The sequence below is a fragment of the Plecotus auritus genome (genome assembly GCF_963455305.1).
Source record: "Plecotus auritus genome assembly, chromosome: 3".
In the NCBI taxonomy this organism is placed as follows: domain Eukaryota; kingdom Metazoa; phylum Chordata; class Mammalia; order Chiroptera; family Vespertilionidae; genus Plecotus; species Plecotus auritus.
Window position 1 is genome coordinate 205,195,912 of NC_137772.1, and position 8,404 is coordinate 205,204,315.

The window sequence follows — 8,404 nt, forward strand, 5'->3', positions numbered from 1 at the left end:
GGTTTCCCATCTTACGTTTAAGTCCTTTATCCATTTTTAGTTTATTTTTGTGTCTGGTGTAAGTTGGTGGTCTAGTTTCATTTTTTTTTTTTTGCATGTATCTGACCAATTTTCCCAACACCGTTTATTGAAGAGACTGTCTTGCCTCCATTGTATACTCTTGCCTCATTTGTCAAATATATATATTTTTTCTTAAATACATTTTATTGATTTTTTACAGAGAGGAATGGAGAGGGATAGAGAGCTAGAAACAACGATGAGAGAGAAACATCGATCAGCTGCCTCCTGCACACCCCCTACTGGGGATGTGCCCACAACCGAGGTACATGCCCACAACCGAGGTACATGCCCTTGATGGGAATCGAACCTGGGACCCTTCAGTTCGCAGACCAATGCTCTATGCACTGAGCCAAACCTGCCAGGGCTCCTCTGTCAAATATTAAGTGAACATAATGGCTTGTGTCAATTTCTGGGTTCTATGTTATCTTCCATTGGTCTATATGTCTGTTCTTGTGCCAGTACCAGGCAGTTTTGAGGACAATGGCTTTGTAGTATAGCTTGATATCTGGCATTGTGATCCCTCCAACTTTCTCAGGGTTCTTCTTTCTCAAGGTTGCTGCAGCTATTCGGGGTCTTTTTTTTTATTATTCCAGATGAATTTTTGGAGAGTTTGTTCTAGGTCTTTGAAGTATGCCATTGGTATTTTAATGGGGATTTCATTGAACCTATAGATTGCCTTGGGTAGTATAGACATTTTAATGATGTTGATTCTACCAATCCACAAACACGGTATAGTCTTCCATTTGTTTATGTCTTTCTCTATCTCTTTTTTCATCGTCCTGTAATTTTCCAAGTACAGGTCTTTTACCTCCTTGGTTAAATTTATTCCTAGGTATCTTAATTTTTTTGTTGCAATGGTAAATGGGATTTTTTAGTTTATCTTCCTATGAGTTCATTATCCTATATAATAAAACCCTAATATGCAAATCGACCTAATGGCGGAACAACCGGTGGAATGACCAGTCGCTATGACGCGCACTGGCCACCAGGGGCTAGATGCTCAATGCAGAAGCTGCCCCCAGCCCACAGGCCCTCCCTGACTAGCAGCAGTGGCTGGGGGCAGGGGCAGTGATGGGCGGCGCCAGGCTAGCCAAAGTGGATGTGAGGAGGGGCCCCTGGATAGCTCCGCCGGTCACCCTGCATAGGGAGGCGATCGGTGGTGGTGGCGGGGGGCAGGTCCGATGAGCGGGCGGTGCCAGGTCAAGGTGAGTGCAAGCAGGGGACCCATTCACACCGCTGATTGCTCCACAGATCATCCCTGATCGCCGGCCAGGGACCCTGCCCTTGCATGAATTTCATACACCGGGCTTCTAGTTGGTGTAGAAAAAAGACATAGATTTCTGGGTGTTAATTTTGTATTCTACTACATTGCTGAATTCATTTATTAATTCTAGTAGTTTTTTGATGGAGTCTTTAGGGTTTTCTATGTACAATATCATGTCATCTGTGAATAATGACAATTTTACTTCTTTCCAATTTGGATGCCTTTTATTTCTTCTTCTTGTCTAATTGCAATGGCTAATACTTCCAGTACTATATCAAACAGGAGTGGTGAAAGTGGGCATCCCTGTCTTGTTCCTGTTCTTAGGGGAAATGATTTTAGTTGTTGCACATTGAGTATGATGTTGACTGTAAGTTTGTCATATAAGGCTTTTATTATGTTGAGGTATAATCCCTCAATCCCCACTTTGCTGAGAGTTTTTATCAGGAAAGGGTGTTGGATTTTGTCAAATGCCTTTTCTGCATTGATTGATATGATTATGTGATTTTTGTCTCTCAATTTGTTTATATTGATTTGCGAATATTGTACCAGCCTTGCATCCCTGGAATATATCCCACTTGGTCATGGTGCATGATCTTTCTAATGTAATGCTGGATCCGATTTGCTAGAATTTTTTTTGAGGATTTTAGCACCTATGTTCATGAGGAATATTTGCCTGTAATTCCCTTTCTTTGTAGTGTCCTTATCTGGTTTTGGGATTAGGGTGATGCTGGCTTCATAGAAAGAGCTTGGAAGTGTGCCTTCCTCTTGAATTTTTGGGAATAGTCTGAGAAGGGTAGGTTTTAGTTCTTTCTTGAATGTTTGGTAAAACTCCCCTGTGAAGCTGTCTGGCCCTGGGCTTTTGTTTGCCGGAAGTTTTTTTGATGGCTGCTTCAATTTCCTCCTTAGTTATTGGCCTGTTGAGATTTTTTTATTCTTCTTGGTTGAGTTTTGGAAGGTCATATTTTTCTAGGAATACGTCCATTTCTTCTAGTTTTTTTTTAGTTTATTGGAATAGAGTTGTTCATAGTATTTTTTAACAATACTTTGTATTTCTGTGGGGTCTATTGCTATTTTGCCTCTTTCATTTCTGACTTTGTTTATTTGGGTCCTCTCTCTTTGCTTCTTGGTGAGGCTGCCTAGAGGATCATCAATCTTGTTTATCCTTTCAAAGAACCAGTTCTTGGTTTCATTGATCTTTTGTATTGATTTTTTGGTCTCTATGTCATTTATTTCTGCTCTGATCTTTATTATCTCCTTCATTCTGCTCACTCTGGGCTTTTCTTGTTGCTCTCTTTCTAATTCTTTAAGTTCTAGAGTTAGATAATTTATTACCATTTTTTTCTTGTTTTTTGAGGTGGGCCTGTAGAGTGATGAACTTCCCCCTCAGTACTACTTTAACTGTGTTCCATAGGTTTTGGATTGTTGTGTTTTCTTTGTCATTCATTTCCAGGATGTTTTTAATTTATTCTTTCATCTCTTTGGTAACCCAATCATTGTTTAATAGCATGCTATTCAGCCTTCAAGTGTTTGAATTTTTTTATTGTGTTTATTATAGTTGATTTCTAATATTGTGCCATTGTGGTCTGAGAAGATGCTTGATATGATTTCAACCTTCTTGAATTTGGAGAGATTTTGCCTGTGCCCCAATATGTGGTCTATCTTTGAAAATGTCCCATATAACACTTGAGAAGAATGTATATTCTGTAGCTTTGGGGTGAAATGTTCTGAAGATGTCAATTAAGTCCATCTGGTCTAATGAGTCATTTAGGATTGCTATTTCTTTGCTGATTTTTTTTTTTGTTTAGTGGATTTGTCCAATGGTGATAGTGGGGTATTAAAGTCCCCTACTATGACTGTACTGCTGTTGATCTCTCCCTTGATATCTTTCAGAAGTTTTTTTATGTATTTAGGTGCTCGTGTATTGGGTGTATATATGTTTACCACAGTTATATCCTCTGGTTGTATCGATCCCTTTAGTATTATGAGTGGCCTTCCTTATCTCTTGTTATGGCCTTCACTTTGAGGTCTATTTTGTCAGATATAAGTATTTCTTCACCAGCTTTATTTTTTTCATTTCCACTTGCCTGAAATATATTTTTCCATCCCTTCACTTTCAGTCTGTGTGAGTCTCTTGTTCTGAGGTGAGTCTCTTGTGGACAGCATATATATGGTTCATGTTTTCTTATCCATTCAGCTACTTGATGTCTTTCAATTGGAGCATTTAGGCCATTGATGTTTAAAGTTATTATTGATAGGTATTTGTTTTTAGCCATTTTTATTTTTTGTGCCTGTGTTTCTTCTTTTCCCTTTTCCCCCCTTCTTTTTACAGTAGTCCCTTTAGCATTTCTTGCATTGCTGGTTTGATATTGATAAATTCCCTTAGCCTTTTTTTGTCTGTGAAGCTCCTGATTTCCCCTTTAATTTTGAATGGTAGCCTTGCTGGAAAGAGTATTCTTGGATTCAGTCCCTTGCTTTGCATTACTTTGTATACTTTATTACATTCCCTTCTGGTCAGATGTGTTTCTGTTGAGAAATCATTTGATAATCTAATTTGAAATCATTTGATCCTTTGTAGGTAACTCTCTGTCACTCTCTTGTAGCCCTTAAGATTCTCTCTTTGTCATTAATGTTTGCCATTGTAATTATGATGTGTCTTGGGGCTGGTCTTTTGGGGTTTAACTTGTTTTGGACTCTCTGTGCTTGTGTGACTTTTTTCTTCCCCATATCAGGGAAGTTTTCTGTCATTATTTCTTTATATAGGGTCTCTAATCCTTGCTGCTCTTCTTGTCCTTCTGGAACCCCTATTATACGTATGTTACTTAATTTCATGTTGTCCCAAAGCTCCCTTACGCTATCCTCCTGCTTTCTAATTTTTTTTTGCCAGTTTCTGTTCAGATTGGGCTTGTTTCTCTACCCTATCTTATAGATCACCAATTCGGTCCTCCACTTCTCTTAGTCTACTGTTGAAACCTTCCATCATGTGTTTTATTGTAGCTATATCACTTTTGAGTTCTTCTTGATTCTTACATAGGTAGGTGATTTTATCGTCCATCCGGTTTATGAACTATAGGACCATTAATCTGAATTATTTTTCTGACATATTGCATGTCTTCGTTTCACTTAGTTCCCTCTTTTGGGTGATTCCCCCTTTTCTTTCCTTTGGGGGTTGCTTTTTGGTCTCCCCATTTTTGCTGTCACTAAAGGGTCCAGTTGCCAAGTTGCACAGGGCCTGAGCTGTGGCTGTGGGCTTGGTGGGAGTGTACTGTACCCTGACAGTCAGGGGCTGGTTCAGGGGACTGGGAGATGTGCGGCCACTGCAGTCCAGCGGGAACCATGTGCACTGACAGTCAGGAGCCAGCTCGGGTGTCCGGGAGGCACAGCCAGCAGGAGCCCTGCACGCCGACAGTCAGGGCTGACTCTGGTGCCTGAGAGATGTGGCTGGTGGGACCTGTGCATGCAGAGAGTCAGGGGACGGCTTGGGTGCTTGGGAGGCACGGCCTGTGGGAGCTGTGTGCAGCAACAGTCAGGGGTTGTTTGGGATTCATGGGACCTTGGCCACCACGGTGGGTAGGCGGGAGGGAAATGCTATCTGGGACTCACAGGAGGCTGAGGCCGGGGTGGCTTGAGTCTCGGTGTCTGTGGGTCTGTAGCTGTGGTAGCAGGTCTTTGTCCAGAGGGCTGTAGGGTCTCGGTTTTCCTCTGAGGCCAATATGGGTGGTGGTGAGGCTGGGCTCCTAGTCACAGTGGCTCTGCCCTTCAAGATGGTGTGGTTTCAGATGGAAACCAAGATGGCAGCATAGGTAAACACCTAAACTGCTGCCTCGCACAACAATATCAAAACTACAACTAAAAGACAAAATGGACACCATCCAGAACCACAGGAAAGCTGGCTGAGTGGAAATTCTACAACTAGAAGAAAAGAGGAAAGCACATTGAGACTCAGAGGAGCTGCAAAAGGCTGAGGTATGAAGACTTGCACGCAGAGAGGACGGGTGGATGTGTGCACTGGCGGCTGAGTGCACAGCTGGCTTTCTAAGGCGGGAGGGAGAAGGAAGCTCATGACTGTATAATGGTCATACAGTTCATAAACCGGATGGATGATAAAATCACCTACCTATGTAAGAATTAAGAAGAACTCAAAAGTGATATAGCTACAATAAAACACACGATGGAAGGTGAACTCCAGTCCTGGGCGAGACACTGGGAAACCAGACTCATTCGGGGGGAATCTGGACTGTCAGGAAAAGAGAAACACACTGAGACTCGGGAGCTGTGGAAGGCAGAGGTCCCGAGGTGCATGCGCACATGCAGAGAGGATTGACTGCTGAATGCATGGGAGGCTGAGTGCGCGGCTGGCTTTCTAAAGTGGGAGGAAGAAGGAAGCTCCCGACTGCACTGAACTCCAGTCCTGGGTGAGACACTGGGAAACCAGATTCATTTGGGGGGAATCTGGACTGTCAGGAACAGAGAAAGCACACTGAGACTCGGGAGCTGTGGAAGGCAGAGGTCCGGAGGTGCGCGTGCACACGCAGAGAGGATTGACTGCTGAATGCACAGGAGGCTGAGTGCGCGGCTGGCTTTCTAAAGTGGGAGGGAGACAGAAGCTCCCGACTGCGCTGAACTCCAGTTCCGGGTAAGTTTCTGGGAACCCCGACTCTTTCGGGGAGAAAATGGACTGTCTGGCAGCGGGCGAAACTCGGGGGCAGCTTTCTCTCAGAGGTGCTTGTAGTGATTACCGAGGGACACTGAGACCCAGGGGCCTCATAGGGCAGGGCTGACGGGAAACCAAGTATGTCTGCCCTGCCCTGAAACTCTGCCCCATCCAAGCTGAGCACAGAGGCTTTTGCAATTTTGCAAGTCTTGTCTCATAAGAGTGTCTCCAGCACAGAAGTTTTCCCAGTGTAGACACAGCTAATCATCACAGCCAATTGGCCTGGAGGTCAATTCCTCCCAGTGATACCAACAACAATCAAGGCTTAACTACAACAAGGCTGAGCACACAGTCCACAAAGGGGTGCACCAAGAGTGTTCACCTCAGGTAACTGGAGAGGCTGAGCCACTGTGCCCTAGAGGACGCCTACCATACAAAGCTACTCTACCAACTCAGGAAAGCAGCAAAAATGCGGAGACAAAAAAACAGATCACAAATGAAAGAAATGGAGGAAAACAAACGACTGGATATAGAGTTCAAAACCATGGTTATAAGGTTTTTCAAGAATTTCCTAGAAAAGGCCGATAAATTTAGCGAGACCCTCGAGGATATAAAAAAGGACCAACTGGAAATTAAACATACACTGACTGAAATAAGAAATATTATACTCACTGTTGGAGTAGACCAGAGAACCACAAGAATCAAGTCAAAGAGTTGAAATACAAGAAGCAAAAAACTCTCAGCCGGAAAAGCTAAAAGAAAAAAGAATCCAAAAATTTGAAGATAGTGTAAGGAGCCTCTGGGACAACTTCAAGCGTACCAACATCAGAATTATGGGGGTGCCAGAAGAAGAGAGAAAGCAAGATACTGAAAACCTATTTGAAGAAATAATGACCGAAAACTTCCCTCACCTGGTGAAGAAAATAGACTTACAAGTCCAGGAAGCGCAGAGAACCCCAAACAAAAGAAATCCAAAGAGGACCACACCAAGACACAACATAATTAAAATGCCAAGAATAAAAGACAAAGAGAGAATATTAAAAGCAGCAAGAGGAAAACAGTTAGTTACCTACAAGGGAGTACCCATACGACTGTCATCTGATTTCTCAACAGAAACTATGTGGGCCAGACAGGAGTGGCAAGAAGTATTCAAAGTGATGAATAGCAAGAACCTACAACCAAGATTACTCTACCCAGAAAAGCTATCATTCAGAATTGAAGGTCAGATAAAGAGCTTCACAGATAAGAAAAAGCTAAAGGAGTTCATCACCACCAAACCAGTATTATATGAAATGCTGAAAGGTATTCTTTAAGAAGAGGAAGAAAGAAGAAAAAGATAAAGATAAAAATTATGAACAACAAATACATATCTATCAACAAGTGAATCTAAAAATCAAGTGAATAAAAAATCTGATGAACAGAATAAGCTGGTGAATATAATAGAATCAGGGGCATAGAAAGGGAGTGGATTGACAATTCTCGGGGGGAAAGGGGTATGGGAGATGCAGGAAGAGACTGGACAAAAAGCGTACACCTATTTATGAGGACAGTGGGGGGGAGATAAGGGCAGAGGGTGGGGTGGGAACCGGGTGGAGGGGAGCTATGGGAAAAAAAAGGAACAATTGTAATAATCTGAACAATAAAGATTTATTAAATTAAAAAAGGAGTTCTAAAAAAAAAAAAAGATGGTGTGGTTTCTATGCCAATACCGCCACTGGGGAGTGCTTGCAGCGGTAGCAGAGGCTCCCCATCTATGAGAGCCCGTTCTGCCAGCCCTGGAAAGTCTTGCAGGATCTTACTGTCCCTCACTCACACACACACACACACACACCCCACACACGTCCACACACTCCCCTTTCACTCCCTCACTCTCTCACACTCTCTTCCTTACTGCTGTCCTGCTGGCTGCCATCTTCCTACCTCCAGACTAGTGTTTCTTATTTCTTGGGATATATTCCCAGAAGTGGGATAACTGGGTCAAATGAAAGTTCCATTTTTAATTTTTTGAGGAAACACCATATCGTTTCTACAGTGGCTATACTAGTCTACATTCCCACCAGCAGTGCATGAGGGTTCCTTTTTATCCACATCCTTGCCAGCACTTGTCATTTGTTGAATTGTTGATGATAGCCATTCTGACAGGTGTGAGATGATACCTCATTGTCATTTTGATTTGCATCTCTCAGATGATTAGTGACTTTGATCATGTTTTCATATGTCTCTTGGCCTTCTGCATGTCCTCTTTCAAAAAGTGTCTATTTTAGGTCCTTTGCCCATTTTTTTGATTGGATTGTTTCTCTTTCCTTTTGTTAAGTGGTATGAGTTCCCCATAAATTTTGGAGATTAAGCCCTTATCGGATCTAACATTGGCAAATATGTCCTCCCATGCAGTGGGCTCTGTTGTTGTTTTGTTGATGGTTTCTTTTGCT